Here is a 20,587-nt window from a genome sequence, read left to right on the forward strand (position 1 = left end):
GAGGAGAGGTTTCTATGTGAAGCTTTGTGATAATATTATTGACCCATATTGTCATTTATTGCATAACATATGCACATTTAGACTTGTTTGTTTATTGGTTTGTTTTTGGTTTGATTTGTTTTTTTTTTTGAGACGAAGTCTCGCTTTGTTGCCCAGGAGTGCAGTGGCACAATCTTGTCTCACTGCAACCTCCACCTCCCGGGTTTCAGTGATTCTCCTGCCTCAGCCTCTTTGGTAGCTGGGATTGCAGGCGTGTGCCACCATGCCCAGCTAATTTTGTGTATTTTTAGTAGAGATAGGATTTCACTATGTTGGCCAGGCTGGTCTCAAACTCCTGACCTCAAGTGGTCCACCCGCCTCGGCCTCCCAAAGTGCTGGGATTACAGACGTGAACCACTGGGTGTGGTCTCTGTTTTTTTTTTTTTTTTTTTTGAGACAGGGTTCCACTCTGTCACCCAGATTGAAGTGCAGTGGCGCCACCATGGCTCACTACAACCTCTGCCTTCCAGGTTCAAGCGATCCTCCCACTTCAGCCTCCTGAGTAGCTGGAACTACAGGCATGTGCCACGATGCCCAGCTAATTTTTTTGTATTTTTTGTAGAGATCGGATTTTGCCATGTTGCCCCAGGCTGGTCTTGAACTCCTGAGCTCAAGCGATCCATCCACCTCAGCCTCCCAAAGTGCTGGGATTACCGACATGAGGCACTGCAACTGGCTTCAGACTGTTTTTTATCTTTCAGGTTCTTGTCATTTCTCTTCAACTATACTGTGAATTTCAGGCCTGAGACTGTGCTGTCTACCTTGATGAAATCTTTGTATTACCCAGAAAAGCACCTGGCATATAGTAGGTTCTCAAATAAATATTTGTGCTGGTGAGCAATAAAAGTGAGAATGCAATAAATAAAGTAACTTTTTCCTTTGTAACTCAAGGTATGGATATAAGGTTCCTATTTTCCTGTTATGACAAAAGATCGCTTTATGAAGCTTTTTCTGGGAGACTTTTAGGTGGCACTGTATGCTTCCTCTGCATGCAAACTCACTTTTAATCTTCAGAAAAACACACCAACTGAACACGAATCCAAGGCGTAGAAACGCAGACCTTCTCTACATCTCCTGTTAGGATTAAAGAAAAGCCGATCCAGTAGTATCTTTGCATTCTTCCTTTATCCTCTATCAGTCAGCAGCTTTAGTCATAGCCCACACTCACTTTCTGACAGGTTTCATCTTCATTTCCATCCAGAACAGCAAGGAAAGTGATGTTAGCAGTAAGGCTTGAAGACAGTCCTCTAACTCTTGAAGATTTTGTTGGGAAGTTGACTGAACATCCTGTCTGGCTTCTGAGGCATTAGGTATAACATCTTACAATAAAGTAGGGTAATACTACAGTGATTCCCCCTGACAAGGCACAGAGATAGGACAGTCCTGCAGCTCACAACACTGGGGCAGCCTGGAGGTACAGGGAACAGCATGTGTATGCTGCTCACCATCATTAGGGAGGTGCTGATATTTCAGTGCAAGTCTAAAAGCTTTCCTTGTTGGCGCCGGGTGTGGTGGCTCATGCTTGTAATCCCAGCACTTTGGGAGGCTGAAGTGTGAGGATTGTTTGAGCCCAGGAGTTTGAGACCAGCCTAGGAAACATCGTGAGACCCCCATCTCTACAAGAAAAATTTAAAATTAGCTGGGTGTGGTGTTGCACACTCCTAGTAACAGCTAGTCAGGAGGCTGAGGTGGGAGGATCGCTTAAGCCCAGAAGGTTGAGGCTGCAGTGTGCTATGATCACAGCACTGCGTTCCAGCCTGGGTGACAGAACAAGACCCTATCTTTAAAAAAAAATTTTTTTTTTGAAACAGAGTCTCACTCTGTCTCCCAGGCTGGAGTGCAGTGGCAGGATCTCAGCTCACTGCAACCTCTGCCTCCCAGGCTCAAGCAATTCTCCTGCCTCTCAGCCTCCTGAGACTACAGGTGCACACCACCACACCCAGCTAATTTTTTAAAATTTTTAATGGAGACAGGGTTTCGCCATGTTGGCCAGGCTGACCTTGAACTCCTGACCTCAGGTGATCCACCCACCTCGGCCTCCCAAAGTGCAAGGATTACAGGTGTGAGCCACCACACCCGGCCTAAAAAATTTTTTTTGCAAATAAGGAGGATTCATCCCTTACTCTTATTATTAATCATTTGTTGTTTAGTATTCACTTACTCAATACATGCTTACTAGGCACTTACTGTATGCCCAACAAAGCATTAAGATTTATTTTTTTGTCTTTCTTTTTTCTTTTTTTTTTTTGAGATGGGGTCTCACTGTCACTCAGGCTGGAGATAGTGGTATGATCATAGCTCACTGCAACTTCAAACTCCTTGGCTCAAGGGGTCCTTCCACCTCAACCTCCTGAGTAGCTGGGACTACAGGCATGTGCCACCATGCCTGGCTAATTTTTTTTTATTATTATTTTTTATAGAGACAGGGTCTTGCTTTGTTGCCCAGGCTGGTCTTGAACTCCTAGGCATAAATTATCCTTCCATTTTGGCCTCCCAAAATGCCTTGATGACAGGCGTGAGTCACCATGCCCAGTCTCCGAATGTCTTAGAATCTTCAGTGATCATGTAAATAGCCAAATTCCCTAAATATATACAAGTCTTGTATTGGAATGGATTTGAAAATTTAAAGAGGCCCGTGAAACTCACACAACACTCTTTCCTTTCAGTCTCCATGCTTGTGATATTGTAGGACACTTTCAGTCCTAGGTGTAGACACATTCTTGGGAACAGGGAAAGCACTCCCTGGTTTACACTCCACTACCGTATCCTCCTACAGCCTTGGAAAGCAGCTTCACATTGCTAGCTAAATACAAAGTAAGGATGTGTTGAAGGAGGTTTCCTGCTTTTCCTATTAGTTGCAAGAATTGCCAACAGTCATTGGGCTGTGTGTGTATCTACGTGGGCAAATAGCAGAGATCAAACTGCTTATTAATCCAAGTCAGGGCAAGGAGGAAGAAGCTATCAGCAAAAAGAAGTGATTTCTTTTTAGGGGTTTACTCTGAAGACAAAAATTTGTTTAATGAAATGAGACCTTCTGCCCTTTCCCTGACACCAGGACATTTTCCTTTCACATCAGGGACCTCCCACAGTGAACCATGAACATTGAGTCTGAGAGCCTAACCTTTCTTTTGGTTCAGTTCCCATTGTCTAGTCATTCATACCTTGTATTCCAGCCATTGTCATTCATCTCTTCTGCTTAGTATCATTAGCCAGTTTTCTTTTTTAACTTTTGCATAAGAAAATACTCAGGTACATTTTTAGAAAATGTACATTGGGATGTGAGTTATGTGAGTAATGCAGAACTTGGAAGCTATTCAAATAGAGATTGCAAAGTGGTTAAAAGTCTGTAAAATAAAATCACCTAAAATCCCAACACTTTGGGAGGCCAGTGTGGGAGGATTGCTTGAGCCAAGGAGTTTCAGACCAGCCTAAGCAATATAGTCCGACCATGTCACTAAAATGAAAAAAAAAATAAATTGGCAAAGTGTGATGGTGCGAGCCTATAGTCCCAGCTACTCAGGAGGCTAAGGCTGGAGGATGGCTTGCGCCAGGACGTGGAGGTTGCAGTGAGCTGAGATTGTACCACTGCACTCCAGCCTGGGCAACAGAGTGAGATCCTGTCTCAAAAAATAAAAAAAAAAAACATTATTTTTGCTGGGCATGATGGCTCATACCTGTAATCCCAGAACTTCAGGAGGCCAGGGTGGGAGGATTGCTTGAGGCCAAGAGTTTGAGACCAGCCCTGGCAACATAGGGAGACCCTCTCTCTACAAAATAACAACAATAATAATAATAATAAAATTAAGCAGACATAGTGGTGTGTGTCTGTAGTCCCAGCTACTCAGGAGACTGAGGCAGGAAGATCGCTTGAACCCAGGAGTTTGAGGCTACAATGAGTTACGGCCACTGCACTCCAGCCTGGGCAATATATTGAGACCCTGTACCCTGTCTTAAACAAAACAAAAGTTTCTTTATTTTATTTTACTATTTTTTTTTTGTGAGATGGAGTTTCAATCTTGTTGCCTAGGTTGGAGTGCAACGGCACAATCTCGGCTCACTGCAACCTCCGCCTCCCGGGTTTAACAGATTCTCCTGTCTTAGCCTTCCAAGTAGCTGGCATTACAGGCATGCACCACCATGCCCAGCTAATTTTTGTGGTTTTAGCAGAGACAAGGTTTCACCATGTTGGCCAGGCTGGTCTCAAACTCCTGACCTCAGGTGATCCACCCGCCTTGACCTCCCAAAGTGCTGGGATTACAGGCATGAGCCACCACACCCAGCCAAAACAAAAGTTTCTTTCACGTGAAAGAAATTGACTTAGGAGGACTACAAGAGAGAAGAGAAGAACAGAGGCATCATCTAACACTGTTCTTTCAGGGTTAGGGAGCACCAGTGCTCATGCTGTTAGCTTGTCTCACTGGAATCATGGCTGGGACTGATTTTATAACATGCTAACGCAATCTGGTTCATAGGAACTCACAAGCTGTCCCCCAGAAACCCAAAGCTGATTGAGAAGGCAGGAGAACCACTTCCATTATTGCAGGCAGGAGTCATAAATTCCAGTCCCTGCTCAGTCACCAACTTGCTTTTGGAGACCTTGTGAAAGTCATTTAATTCCCCTAGACCTTAATTGTTGCCTCTCAAAGATGAGGCTATTGAGCTTTAAGAAAGGAGATCGTATAATTTATTGGAAAAACCAAGACTTTTTGCCAGGACACATGTTAAAGTGGACAGGTGACTGCATGGCAAAACAGGACTGCTGGGCATGCCATCTCAAAAATCCCTGTGGGCTGGGCATGGTGGCCCACGCCTGTAATCCCAGCACTTTGGGAGACTGACACTGGCAAATCATTTGAGGTCAGGAGTTCAAGACCAGCTTGGCCAACATGGTGAAACCCCCGTCTCTACTAAAAATACAAAAAAAATTAGCTGAGTGTGGTGGCTAAGTCAGGAGGCCACTTGAGCCCAGGAGGTGGAGGCTGCCATGAGCCAAGATCGCGCCACTACACTCCAGCCTGGGTAACAGAATGAGACTCCTTCTCAAAAAAAAAAAACAAAAAGTCCCTGTGAACTCTGGAGTCTGATTCAAAAGGTCCTTCTCCCAAGAGTAACCCCAAAACTTTCAATAACACAGGCAAAATTAAGGAGAATGCAAACACAGTAATGTAACAAAAATTGCTACTTTGGAAAAGATATTTTAAATACAGTTTCACTGTTGTAAAAGTGAGAGCCAGAAAGAATTTCGTATCAGAAATTAAGAATCACTCAAAATAGCTTATTTAGGAAGGGGTATTGAATTATTTCCTAGAACCTATTGAGGTTTAAAAAATATATATAGGCCAGGCGCGATGGCTCTCACCTGTAATCCCAGCACTTTGGGAGGCCAAGGCAGGAGGATCACTTGAAGCCAGGAGTTTGAGACCAGACTGGCCAGCATGGTGAAACCCCGTTTCCACTAAAAATACAAAAATTAGCCAGGCATGCTGACCCATGCCTGTAGTCCCAGCTACTCAGAAGGCTGATGTGGGAGAATCACTTGAACCTGGGAGGCGAAGGCTTCAGTGAGCCGAGATGGTGCCACCGCACTCCAGTCTGGGCGACAGAGTGAGACCCTGCCTCAAAAAAAATAAAAGAAGAAAAGAGAAGAAAAGGAAGTCCGAGAATGCTCTGTATGGCTCAACAAAGGGAAGAAATTTCTAAGGACCAGAAGTTTTTAGCAATGAAACAGACCTCTCTGCAAGAAGAGGGTTCCCCATCACCAGAAGTATTTCGGTAGGTTCTGGGTGGTCATCTCCTAGGGTCATAGTGGAGACAAGTTTTCAGTGGAAGAGAGGCTACATGAGGTAGTCTCTAAGATACTGTCCAGTTCTGTCTTGTGACTTCTATGATTCTAGGGCTCTGGATTCTAGGGTTCTGATTGAATCAGTAGTTAGATATCATCTAACACAGTCTCTTAGAGCAGGGCACTTCATGCATTAACATCTCCCCGTAGAAAGCCACCACCACCATCCAAACTGTCATATGCGTGCGCGGAAGTTAAACTGCTTGCCTGCTGCTTGGCCCAGAATGAAACTGAGTTTCATTTTGACTGAAACAATTTTAATGCATTTGGGAGAAACAAAGTTCTAATAACACCCCTCAGGTCTGTGAAAAGAACACTGCTTCACAGCCAGTTCACGGCAAAAAAGGAGCACATTGGCCCATATAATAAAATTCTATCTCAGTGATTTAATGTTTAGTGGAAAGCTAGTGGAAGTAAAATCGGACCTGGATTCAGTTCAACACATGGGGCAGTAGTGCAAAGTGGGCCAATGATGAGCCTTTGCATTCATTTGTGTTGGCAGATGTCCAAGGCTGCTTCACATCTGTACTGTGAAGCCACTGTTGGCAGGCAGTGTGGAAGAAAACATGCAATGTTTTTCCCCACGTTGTGGTGCCCTTTCTGGGGCAAACAAGCAGGGCTGTTGCTGACTGATTGAGTGTTGCTTGCAGCAAACTCTACAACTCAAGGAAAAATCCGTCACTCTTCTGGAACTTTAGAGCTGTGCTTCACAGCGAAACTAAACTTGAGAGCTCTGCAGAAGGGTGAAACGGTGAGCTAAATTGAGAGGACTGAGCAGTGTTGGAGGGCATTAGATTTACAAGGGTGCCTCTTAATTCTTAAAGAGTACTCTCTTTTCCTTTATAGGACTGGAAATTCATAATTTCCTTGTTTTAAAACAAGGACTGATAGGAATGTCAATTTTCTTCTTCTTTGATCATAAAAATATATATATATATATATATATTTTAATTTATTTTTAGAGACAAGTTCTCACTCTGTCACCGAGGCTGGAGTGCAATGGCACGATCACGGCTCACCACACCCTCTACCTCCCAGGCTTAGGTGATCCTCCCACCTCAGCCTCTGGAGTAGCTAGGACTACAAGCCTGTGCCACCCCACGCGGCTAAATTTCTTTTTTGTATTTTTTTATATTTTGTAGAGACGGGGTCTTGCAGTGTTGCGGAGGCTGGCCTCTGATTCCTGGGCTCAAGCCATCATTCTGCTTGGGCCTCCCAAAGTCCTGGGATTACAAGCATGAGCCACTACATCCAGCCAAATATATCTTTTATTTATTTGTTTGTTTATTTATTTATTTATTTATTTTTAGGAGACAGGGTCTCTCTCTGCCACCCAGGCTGGAGTGCAGTGGCGTGATGATGGCTCATTGCAGCCTTGAATGAATTCCTGGGCTCACACGATCCATCCACCTCAGGTTCCTAAGAAGCTGGGACCACAGATGCACACCACCGTGCCTGGATGATTTTTAAATTTAAATTTAATTTTTTTGTAGAGATGGAATCTTGCTATGTTGCCCAGGCTGGTCTCTAACTCCTGGTCTCAAGTGATCCTCCCACCTCTGCCTCCCAAAGTGCTGGGATTCCAGGTGTGAACCACTGTGCATGGCCTCAATTGTTCTTTTTGAGTCTCATCTCTGAAACTGGCTAAATAAGTCACCTTCAATGTGAAAAACTACCCAAATAAAAGATATGTAACACATTAACTCTACAAGAATGAAATGCACTCAACAGACTCAAGGCCAAGTATTCTGATTTATAGGCTTTTGTAGGACTCAGCAAGATATAAAAGTAGCCATTATCAGCTGAGTGTGACGGCCCATACCTATAATCCTAGCACTTTGGGAGACTTAGGTGGAAGGATCACTTGACACCAGAAGTTAGAGACCAGCCTGGGCAACATAGCAATACCCCTGTCTCTACAAAAAATAAAAGATTAGCCAGTCATGGTGATAGGCACCTGTAGTCCCAGCTACTCCGGAGGCCAAGGCAGGAGGATCGCTTGAGCCTGGAAGGTCAAAGCTGCAGGGAGCTGTAATCACGCCACTGCACTCCAGCCTGGGTGACAGTGAGACTCTATCTCAAAAAAAAAAAAAAACGTTCATTATCAAAGGCATTTCCTTACCATGGCTGGGTTCTTTATAAATATATGGATGAGACCATTACCTGAAGCATCTTGGCCAAAATATTTGAAAGTGGGGGCCCAAAGACCTAAATAAGAAACTGACCATCAGTGTGGCCTCAGGTAAACATTCCACCTTCTAATCATTATCTAAAAAATAGAGACAATAAAATCTGCTTACCGTGGTTACTCTGGTGATTAAATTTTATAATTAATTATTTGAAAAATGTAATGAGCACTTAAAGAGTCTAAATAGACACTTCCCCAAAGACGTAGAAATCACCAATAAGTATAGGAAAAGCTGTCCAACATCATTAGCTATCAGTGATATTCAAATAGAAATGAGTCAGATACCACTACACATCCACTAGAATGGCCATAATCAAAAAGATGATAAAAAGTGTTGGTGAAGATGTGGCGAAATCGGTACCCTCATGCACTGCCGGTGGAAATGTAAAATGATACGGCCACTTTGGAAAACAATCTAACAGCTCCTCAAAAGGCTAAACGTAGAATTCTCAATCCCGGATTTTACTCTTAGGTGTATACCCAAGAGAAATGAAAACATAAGTCCACACAAAAACATATACATAAATGTTCATCACAGCATTAGTCATAATAGCCAAAAAGTGGAAATAATCCAAATGTCACCTGATGAATGAATAAATAAAATGCGGTAAATATCTATGATGAAATATTCTTTGGCATCAAAAGGGAATTAGCGATACATGCTACTCTATGGATGAACCCTGAAAACACTATCCTAAGTGAAAGAAACGAGTCACGAAAGACCACATATTGAGTGATTTCATTTCTATGAAAGGTTCAGAATAGGTAAATCCAAAGAGACAGAAAGTAGATCAGTGGTTGCCTGGGGCTGGAAGGAGGAGGGGGAGTGGGGTTTGGGGAAGGTAAAAGCTAAGGGCTGCAAAGCCTCTTTCTGGGGGTGATGAAAACATTCTAAAATTGATCGTGGTGATGGTTGCACAACTCTGAATATACTAAATGTCATTGAATTGTACACTTTAAATGGGTGAATGGTATGTTATATGAATTATATCTTAATAAAGCTATTTCAAAAAATATGCCAAGCAATTTCCTAGGTACTCAATACGTAACGAATGTGAAATGCACGTGGTGTGAGCTTGATAAATACAATGCAAACATGTAGTGCCTCATTTGCTTCAAATAAAGGGGAAAATAACTTTTAAAAGGAATACAAATGCACGTGAAATATAAAAGCCTAAATTAATGTGCTAATTTGGAATAAAATAACCATAACTAAGGCATATCGCCACGTAGTATTGTACTGGGACATCATTAAGCTATACTTAAGTGTACAGCTAGGCACAGCCTTCAATAGCAATAGTCTTTGGTAATATGCCATTGAGTCATAGTGTTATTTAAACAGCAAGCGAAGGTCATTATAAACTACACCTGAGAATCAAAGACAAAGTGATACAATGACAGTTTATTGCAAGAGAAGAGAAACTGTGCCTCTATCTTTCTTGTCTTGGCTGTCATATCCGGAATGGGTATGATTTGCACACGTTCCCACCTCCCCCACACAGTCAGTCATAATGCAAGAAAACAGATATCTTGCTTTTCCATATCAAGGAATTTTAAAAAATCAATGACATACTTCTCTAGTCCCTAACCTTTCCCATTCTCCTGTTATCCCCAGGAGGCTGTCGTTTGAAAGCCTAAGAGCTAACTCAACCCTCAGATTATTGATGGGAGTGGGTCCTATAGAAGTCATCATCCGTGTCCTGCTCAAAAAATACATGAGCAGTCTGAGAACAGATGCTGGCACCTGCCTGAGCTTTCAGTGACTCAAGCTTTTAGCATTCTTGTTTAGGCTTGACATTATGGATGGAGGAAGGTATACTGGGGAAGCACGTTAACACAAGCAAAGGCAGTTTTGTGAAAGGTTTCCAGCAGCAATCATACATCTGGTCCACCCAGCTGTGGGCAAAAGAGCTGGTGTTGTGCCGATCCCAGTAAGGACCAGAACTCTGGATGGAGAGCATGTGTGGGTACATGAAAAGTTTACTTAAAAGTGATCACCAGCCTGCCCAACATGGTGAAATCCTGTCTCTACTAAAAATACAAAACTTAGCTGGGTGTGGTGGCACATGCTTGTAATCCCAGCTATTTGGGAGGCTGAGGCAGGAGGATCACTTGAACCTGAGAGGCAGAGGTTGCAGTGAGCTGAGATCACGCCACTGCACTCTAGCCTGGGCAACAGATCTCAAAAAAAAAAAAACTCCATCTCAAAAAAAATACAGTTAAAAAACCCAAGGCCAGAATTGACTACATGATGAACTTGGCTAAATGAAAACAGTCCAGGAAGATAAAGTAAAATCAGATTCAATGACATAATAAGAGTGGAAGAGTGCCTACGATGCACCTCCAAATAGAAGCAGATTTAAATGAAATTCCAAGACATTTGCTGAAAGGCTTACATGATTTTGAAGAATTTATTTATTTAGAGACAAGGTCTTACTTTGTCTCTGAGGCTGATGTGCAGTGGTACAATCACAGCTCACTGCAGCCTCCACCTCCTGGGCTTAAGCGAGCTTCCCATCTCAGCCTCTTGTGTAGCTGGGACTTCAGTCATGCACCACCATGCCCGGCTAATGATTTTGTACTTTTTGTAGATATAGAGTTTTTCTGTGTTGCCCAGGCTGGTCTCAAACTCCTGAGCTCAAGCAATCCTCCTGCCTCGGCTTCCCAAAGTGCTGGAATTACAGGCATGAGCCACTGAGCCCAGCCAAGAAGTGTTATTTAGTTGAGAAGAGCAACTAAAACTTGAAAATAGAATGCGAGTTCTAAGCCTGAAAAACTAGCAAGAAAAGTTACTTTACAAAGTATAAATAAGTTATGTTTCTTCTTTTCATTCACTAATTGTTTGTTTTGCTTTGTAACTGAGAAACACTTTCCACAGCAACGATGTAATAACCAGTGGCTAAGTTCCAAAGGTACCCACCAAAGACTGTTGACCTATAACAACTCCACCTTCCCAATAATTCTAGTAGTATTGATGCAAGGCAGGCAAGCACCAAATTAGGGATTCTCCTGGAAAGGTTCTTGGATTCGCTCAGGAAACAATTCAAGAGCAAGAAACAATTCAAGAGCAAGCCGGAAAAAAACAGCTTTATTGAGGGGGCAGTGTTACAGCTCCATGACTGCTCCTGCAGAGAGGGCTACTCCGTAGGCAGTGTGGAAAGCACCTGCTCAGGGGCACATTTATACCCACTTTTAATTATATGCAAATTAAGGAACAGGCCGGGGGTGGTGTCTCAAGCCTGTAATCCCAGCACTTTGGGAGGCCAAGGCAGGCAAATCACCTGAGGTCAGGAGTTCGAGACCAGCCTGGCCAACGTGGTGAAACCCTGTCTCTACTAAAAATACAAAAATTAGCCAAGCGTGGTGGCACACACCTGTAATCCCAGCTACTCAGGAGGCTAAGGCAGGAGAATTACTTGAACCTAGGAGGCAGGGGTTGCAGTAAGCCCAGATCGCGCCACTGTACTCCAGCTTGGGCGACAGAGCAAGACTCCATCTCAAAAAAAAAAAAAGAAAGAAAGAAAAAAATAGACATGATGTGGTGGTTCATGCCTGTAATTCCAGCACTTTGGGAGGCCAAGGCAGGAGAACTGCTTGATGACAAGAATTCGAGACCATTCTATAACATAGCGAGACCCCATCTCTACAAAAAATAAATTAACTGGGCATGGTGGCATACATTGTAGTTTCAGCTACTTAGGAGGCTGAGGTGGGAGGATCATTTGAGCCCAGGAGGCTGAGGCCAGAGTGAGCCATGATCGTGCTGCTTCACTCCAGCCTGGGTCACATAGTAACACCCTGTCTCAAAAAAAAAAAAAAAGAAAAGAAAAAAATGATTTATTCAATTGTACATAGAGAAGTTATAAAGTAAGATGATGTGTACATAGAGACTATTTAAATCTTTTAACATGGAGAAGTACTCTATAATGTTCAAAACACTACGTCAATGGGTGAAAATTGTGTGATTACTCAGAGATCTAGAAGGAATGTAACAATTTAGGGATATAAAGAAGTGACAGATTTAGAAAAAACATGGAGACTCAACTTGGAAGTTAAGGTATGGAAAGAGAAATGACTCAGGCAATTGAAAAGATATAAAAAGAAAAAATGGTCAGAATTAAATATGATATTTGCATAAGTAAGAAAACAAGATTAGTCAAGCTATGAAGGAAAGTAAGAATTACTCTTAGAACAGAGAAAGAAAATGAAAAAGGTGTACAAAACTCCCACTGATCAGATAATTTGAAAGGTAGTTGTTAATACCCAAATTCAAAAGAATAAAAAACGTTGAGATGAGAAAACCTTCAAAAGGACCCAAAAAATGTTTAAATTGTAAAGGTATGTATTACATTTGCAGGATGCATAAATAAATCTGTAAGAGGCTTAGAAGAGGAATTTTTAAATGTAATTTCCCAATACAAGATCTTGTTATTGGGCTGGGCATGGTGGCTCACGCCTGTAATCCCAGCACTTTGGGAGGCAGAGGCAGGCGGATCACTTGAGGCCAGGAGTTCCAGACCAGCCTGGCTGACATGGAGAAATCCCGTCTCTACTAAAAATACAAAAATTAGCCGGGTGTGGTGATGCATGCCTGTAATCCCAGCTACTCAGGAGTCTGATACATGAGAACCACTTGAATCCAAGAGGCAGAGGCTGTGGTGAGCTGAGATCGCTCCACTGCACTCCAGCCTGTGTGACAAAGCGAGACTTAGTCTCAAAAACAAAAACAAAAACAAGATGATTTTGTTGTTGATGTTTCAGGGGAAAATTATCTCCAAAGTGTTTGAGACCAGCCTGGGCAACATGGAGAAATCCTATCTCTACAAAAAAAAAAACAAAAACAAAAATTAGCCTGGCATGACGATGTGCACCTGTAGTCCCAGCTACTTAGGAGGCTAAGGTGGGAGGACCACTTGAGTCCAGGGGTGTTGAGGCTACAGTGAGCCACGCTCGATTGAACAGAATGCACCGCTGCACTGCAGCCTGGGTGACAAACAAACAAGCAAAAACTTCCAAAGAACAATGAATTATATGGCACATTTCCATTGAAAGTTGATTTATTTTCAATGTACTGCCTCCCCCAGGAGTGATATGCCTCTAAATTGCACAGGTAAAACAAGTAGATACACTTGAAAAATTTTACTTAGTAATGTTGCTTATTTTTAGCTGTCCAGAAGTTATTATTATTCACCTTATTTCCTAAGAAGCTTAGCAATTTTCTAATTTATCATCAATAACATTTAATTGAACAATCTTTCACATGTAATTGCTAGCTGCCTGTACTTGTAAAATAGGGCTGAGAATATCGAGTCAACTAACCCAGGTTCGAGCCCCTGCTCAGTCACGTATCAATAACTTTAAGCAAATCCATCAAACCTCAGTTCCTTTATCACTATATAAAGTGAAAGCCTTGAACAGAAAGAAAGTATATGATATCTTAAATCCCTTATAGGTATGGTTGTTATTCTCTAAAGGATAATGTTTTCCTTAATCTGTGTAAGTCATTATTGGAAACTTGTCTTCAGAATGATTTTATAGTGTGCAATTTTTCACTAAAATTTATTGACAACCTAGAATAATCCAAAATTGCAGATTTTAGAGAATAAATAGAATATGGCTTCCAAGGCAGTATTTCTGCTTTTATATGAAGAAATTATTTGGATATCATCTTAAAAATTTAGACACACAAATTACATAAATAGGTCAGGTACAGTGACTCATGCCTGTAATCTCAACACTTTGGGAGACTGAGGCAGAAGGATCACTTGAGGCCAGGAGTTCAAGATCAGCCTGAGCAATATAGTGAGGCCTCATCTCTACAAAATAAAATAAAAATAAAAAAATTAGCCAGGCATGGTAGTCCCAGTTACTAGGGAGGCTGAGGCACGAGGATCACTTGAGCCCAAAAGTTGGAGGCTGCAGTGAGCTATGATCATACCACTGGACTCCAGCTTTAGGCAGACCCTGTCTCACAAAGAAAAAAAAAAGAAATTATATAAATAGCATGCATTTATTATATCAATAAATGCATAAGTATACATTAGCAAATTAATAATATATTAATAGCTAGTTAATATTTTAACCGGTTAGTATTAATCATAGCTAACAAACTGCATAAATGTGTCAAATATGATATAGCCTTCACAATGACACCATGAAATTTATACTTTTTTTTTTTTCCTTTTTGAGATGAAGTCTCATTCTGTCGCCGAGGCTGGAGTGCAATAGTACGATCTCGGCTCACTGCATCCTCCGTCTCCCAGGTTCAAGCGATTCTCCTGCCTCAGATTCCCGAGTAGCTGGGATTACAGGTGCCTGCCACCACGCCCGACTAGTTTTTGTATTTTTAGTAGAGACGGGGTTTTGCTGTACTGGCCAGGCAGGTTTCAAACTCCTGACCTCAGGTGATCCGCCTGCCTCGGCCTCCCAAAGTGGGATTACAGGCGTGAGCCATCATGCCTAGCCAAAATTTATACTATTATTATCCTTATTTAACAAATAAGGGAGGTTGGAGATACTAAGTAACTCATCCAAGATCACACAGATTGTAAGTGGTACAGCCTAGGACCTTTTAATGCCAAAATTGGGACATTATTGTATACTGAGATATTATTGTATATTAATGGGATATTATTGTGGATACTGTTTTGTGATTTGCTTTTTAAATTTAACATGTCCTGACTATAGTTCTTTGTCACACATTTACTTCAATAGCTTCATTTTGAAGGACGGCAGGGTATTCTATATTCATGAATGTATGAATACACTGTAATTTGTTTAACTGTTCCTCCATTGTTGGGCATTTAGACAGTTACCAGTTTTTTACTCCTTGTACACAAATTTTTGTAAATCTAATATTTAGGCTGGGTGCAGTGGCTCACGCCTATAATCCTAGTCCTTTGCGAGGCTGAAGCGGGAGGATCACTTTAGCCCAGGAGTTCAAGACAAGCATGGGCAATGTAGTGAGAACTGGTATCTACTGGGGGAAAAAAAAAAAAAAAAACCTTAATCGGGCATGGTGGCACATGCCTGTGGTCCCAGCTATTGCGGAGGCTGAGGTGGGAGGATTGTTTGAGCCCAGGTGGTCAAGGCTGCATTGAACTGTGATTGCTTCACTGTACACCAGCCGTGGTGACAGAGTGAGACCCTGTATCAAAGAGAAAAAAATTAAACATTTCTTCCAAATAAATTTTGAGATATATAATTGCTCAAAAGCCATATTTTCTTTCTTTCCTTTTTTTCCTTTTCCTTTTTTTTTTTTTTTTTGAGACGGAGTCTCACTCTGTCACCCAGGCTGGAGTGCAGTGCTGCAATCTCAGCTCACTGCAACCTCCACCTCCCGGGTTCAAGTGATTCTCTTGCCTCAGCCTCCGGAGTAGTTGGGATTATAGGAGCGCCACCACGCCCAGCTAATTTTTGTGTTTTTAGTAGAGACGGGGTTTCACCATGTTGGGCAGGCTGGTCCCGAACTCCTGACCTCAGGTGATCCACCCACCCCGGATTTCCAAAGCGCTGGGATTACATGCGTGAGCCACCACGCCCAGCCAAAAGCTGTATTTTTAAGACTTAAAATACATATACTGACTACGTATTTCATGTTACTCTTTTAAATGTAGTCTTTAATACATTTATCCTAATACATAATAACCTAATACAATGAGGTTATCTGAAAGATTGTTAAACGTTTTGTTGGTTGTTGTCCATAGTTCCTCTTGTGGTCTTTGTCTGCCATTTAAAAGGTAAGTTCAAGTAAGTGAAGAGATAGTTCAGTAGTTCCCAACAGATAAAAGAATGAGGGGATAAATTTTTTGTTTTCCCCACTCTTTGTGGAAAATTACAGAAACGGACAGAGTAAGTGCCAGGAAGGAAATTGATTCCCTTCATGGGTGTAGTATGGGGACTGAATAAGGGAGAAGAAAACTGAAACATTAAGAACAAGTATTTTGGTACCAAACATACTTTTTTCTTAAAATTTTATTGTGTATTTTTAAGATACTCACCATGTTTTTGTATACATACAAGTCATGAAATGGTTACTATAGTCAAGCAAATTAACATATCTATCATCTCACATAGCTACCTGTTTTGTGTGTGTGTGGCAAGACAAACTTTTTTTTTTCTTTTTGAGACAGTTTAGCTCTTGTCATCCAGGCTGGAATGCAGTGGCATGATTCTGGCTCACTGCAAACTCCACCTCCTGGCTCCTGGGTTCAAGTGATCCTCCTGCCTCAGCCCCCCGAGTAGCTGGGATTACAGGCGCCTGCCACTTGCCCAGCTATTTTCTGTATTTTTAGTAGAGACCCAGTTTCGCCAAATTGACCAGGCTGATCTCAAACTCCTGGCTTCAGGTGATCCACCCGCCTCGGCCTCCCAAAGTGCTGGGATTACAGGTATGAGCCACCGCGCCTGGCTGACAAACATTTTTATATCTGGAAAAATCTAGCTATTTGGCCAAACATTTTTTAAAGCCCTGAATCGTCAGAATAGAGGTTACTTGGGGAGGAACTTGGGATGGGATTTGACTGAGGAGATGAAAGGCAGGAGGGAAACTCCTCGGGTGCTAGAAATAACGTATTAAATCTAGATGATGGTCATGTGTATAAAAATTAATCTAACTGTGTACTTTAAAGTACATAAATGACGCCTTCAAAGAAACAAACTCAGATAGTTGGCATCACGGAAACCAAACATCTAGGAATAACTGGACTTCTGTTTTTCTCAGATATTTTGTATATGTTTTACTATAATTTAAGCATTCCATATTTAAGCCATAAATAAATAAACACGAGTCAAACTCTGACAAACTGACAGAGTATTTTTTTTTCTCTTTCTAAGTATTTGTTTGGATGAATCCACACTTGTTTTCTCTCTTTTTTTCTTTTTTCTTTCTTTCTTTTTTTTTTTTTTTTGATACAGGGTCTCACTCTGTCCCAGGCCGGAGTTCAGTGATGCAATCACAGCTTATTGCAGCCTTGAAGTACTGCTGGGCTCAAGCAATCCTCTCGCCTCAGCCTTCCAAGTAGCTGGGACCACAGGCACATGCCACCACAGCCAGATGATGTTTTTTAAAAAAATGTTTTGAGAGACGTGGCCTCCCTATGTTACCCAGGCTGGTCTTGACCTCCTGGGCTCAAGCGATCCCCTTGCCTTAGCCTCCTAAAGTGCTAGGATTATAGGTGTGAGTCACCATGCCCGGCCCCATTTCTTATTTAACCAATCCCTAAAAGTTGGGCATTTAGATAAGCCTTCAATTTTTTGCTATGATTACTTCTGGCACATACATTTTTGAGTGTACCTTTAATTATTAACTGAAGGGAGATTCCTGGGAAGCTGCCTTTCATACATCTGAAGAGAAGGAGATGACATGCAAATTCTGCTAGCATTTATCTAGAAGTTAAATAGGGCACAACGTGTCTCACAGAATAAGACTTTGATCAAACACTGTTTAGGTCACTTTGGCCACATTAGAAAAAAAGACTCAGAATGTAGCATTCACTCATCTTTAAAAAGTATTGGTGTTTGGAGTAACCCAAAAGAGAATAGTGAGTATGTAAATAGTCTACTTTTCCTAAGCATCTACAGGTCAGTTTTCTGTCTCCAGAGACTCAGTCTCAGTCTTTACGTTTTAGAGGATTTGGCCGGGCACGGTGGCTTACACCTGTAATCCCAACCCTTTGGGAGGCCAAGGCAGGTGGATCACCTTAGGTCGGGAGTTTGAGACCAGCCTGACCAACATGGAGAAACCCCATCTCTACTAAAAATACAAAACTAGCCAGGCGTGGTGGTGCATGCCTATAATCCCAGCTACTTGGGAGGCTGAGGCAGGAGAATCGCCTGAATCGGGGAGGTGGAGGTTGCAGTGAGCCAAGATCATGCCATTGCACTCCAGCCTGGGCAACAAGAACAAAACTCCATCTCAAAAAAAAGTTTTTTTTTTTTGAAGGATGAAACATAAGATTTGGGGACTTTTCCAACATCTTAGTTACTTTAGAAAATATTGACCTGGCCTGGTGTGGTGGCTCATACCTGTAATCCTAACACTTTGAGAGGCCACGGAGGGAAGATTGCTTGAGTCCAGGAGTTTGAGACCAGTGTGGACAACATAGTGAGACCCCCCCCCCACCCACACACACACACGTCTCTACAAAAAATAAAAATAAAGACAAATTAGCTGGTAATGGTGGCATCCGCCTGTAGTCCCAGCTACTCAGGAGGTTCAGGTGGGAGAATCACTTGAGACCTGGACTTTGAGGATGCAGTGAGTTCTGATTGCATCACTGCACTTGCCTGGGCGACAAAGCGAGATCTGGCCTCAAAAAACAACAACAAAAAAGACAAAAAACAAAAAACACAGAAAATGTTGACCTAACTTTTGATAAAAGTGCATCTGTCATTATCAGCTATGTTATGACACATAGATTGGGATCCTAGCTCTTTTTGACTCAGCCTATATTGTACAGGCAATGTTTTATTATTATTATTTATTATTTTTTCTCACACCCATTTATTCATTCGTGGAAAGGCAATATTTTTATACTGCTGAATAATTACTTGGATGCAGGTGTGTTTAACATTAGACAAACCTGCTTTCTTTCTGCCCTTTAAACACCCCCACTCCCTTTGTTTTCTAGAGCACATATTTTGGTTGGCAGCAAGAAGTAAAACCTCAGCCTCCATTTGCATTTCTCTTACCTCTCCGTACAATGGCATATACATTTGTTTGTGAACACAGTATTGTAAGATATCTGTAGTTTTGGTTGAAATCCAGTTCATCTGTTACAATTTAGTGATGTTCTAAGCTTTTACTTCCATCTCTTGGACTCTAAAATGACTTCATGTTTTGGCCAAGCTTCAGAGTTTCAACATCCACAGACAGAGCCAGACTTTCTTATTCACCCTACCATGCTGGGCTGCCACCAGCAGTTTCTGGGGCATGAAAAACATCCAAACTGGCAAACTTCAGAAAGAGCAGGCATTTTTTTTTTACGAAGCATATTTTGTGACAAAAGGCCAACCTGTTCCCCTGATTAAAATATTCAGTGGAGTTATTTTAGCTTCTGAAATTTTCCGTTCTGAGTAATAATTTATATTGAGAAAAAGGCGATAAAAAGAAGAAGAATTCTATCAACTCTCCTTAGCTTAGTAACTGTAGGTGCTCTGAAACCGATAACATTGGTCTGGAACCTTATAACCCTCACCTAGATAAATGCTTAGGATGCAAGTAGTCAAGCTTACACCTATCTCTCCTCCCCACAATCATCCTGGCAGGATAGAATTCCTCTCTGCGGAAACTAAACGGCCCCAGAAAAAAAGACCTACAAATACCAGCATTTATAGGTCTGCCCAGGGACAAAACCAGCTTGAAGTCCCATCACCCTGTGATGAAGCTCTTCAGCCACCAATCTTCTCTGGAACCTAGATTTCCAGTTAGCTTTTTATTCCCATATCCTTTAATGGGAACAGGCAGCTCAGGAACCAGACACTAAAGAAAAGACTCAAACATGAAGGACAGAAATCGGGCCAGATGCAGTGGCTCACGCTTGTAATCCCAGCACTTTGAGAGGCCGAAGTGGGCAGATCACCAGGTCAAGAGAATGAGTCCAACCTGGCCAACATGGTGAAACCCCATCTCTACTAAAAACACAAAAAATTAGCTGGGGGTAGTGGCGGGCGCCTGTAATCCCAGCCACTCAGGAGGCTGAGGCAGGAGAATTGCTTGAACCCGGGAGGCGGAGGTTGCAGTGAGCCGAGATCATGCCACTGCACTCCAGCCTGGGCGACAGAGTGAGAGTCCGTCTCAAAAAAAAAAAAAAAAAAAAGGTAAGACAAAAAAACAGGGTTCAGTAGCACCTGCCTGTAATCCCAGCACTTTGGGAGGCCAAGGCCCATGGATCACTTGAGGCCAGGAGTTCGAGAGCAGCCTGGCCAACATGGTAAAACTCCGTCTCTGCAAAAAATAGCTGGGCGTGATGGCGGATGTCTGTAATTCCAGCTACTCGGGAGGTTGAGGCAGGAGAATCACTTGAACCCAGGAAGCAGAGGTTGCAGTGAGCTGAGATAGCACCATCGCACTCAAGCCTGAGCAACATTGAGACTCTGTCTCAAAAAAAAAAAAAACAAACATTAGACATAGAATTATCATACAATTCAGCAATTCCACTTCCAGGTATATACCAAAAGAAAGTAGGGATTTGAACAGATATTTGTAAACTCATATTCATAGCAGCATTACTCACAGTAGTCAAAAGCTGAAAACAACCCAGATGTTCACCAACAAATGGATAAACAACATGTGGTATACACATACAATAGAATATCATTCAGCCATAGAAAGGAATGAAATTCATTTTTTTTTTTTTTGAAGTGGAGTCTCTCTGTTGTCCAAACTGGAGTGCAATAGTGCAATCTTGGCTCACTGCAACCTCCACCTCTGTGGTTCAAGCAATTCTCCTGCCTCAGCCTCCCGAGTAGCTGGGATTACAGGCGCTAACCACCACGCCTGGCTAATTTTTGTATTT

Source organism: Trachypithecus francoisi, unplaced genomic scaffold, assembly GCF_009764315.1.
Source record: "Trachypithecus francoisi isolate TF-2019V2 unplaced genomic scaffold, Tfra_2.0 Lachesis_group4, whole genome shotgun sequence".
NCBI classification, from domain to species: domain Eukaryota; kingdom Metazoa; phylum Chordata; class Mammalia; order Primates; family Cercopithecidae; genus Trachypithecus; species Trachypithecus francoisi.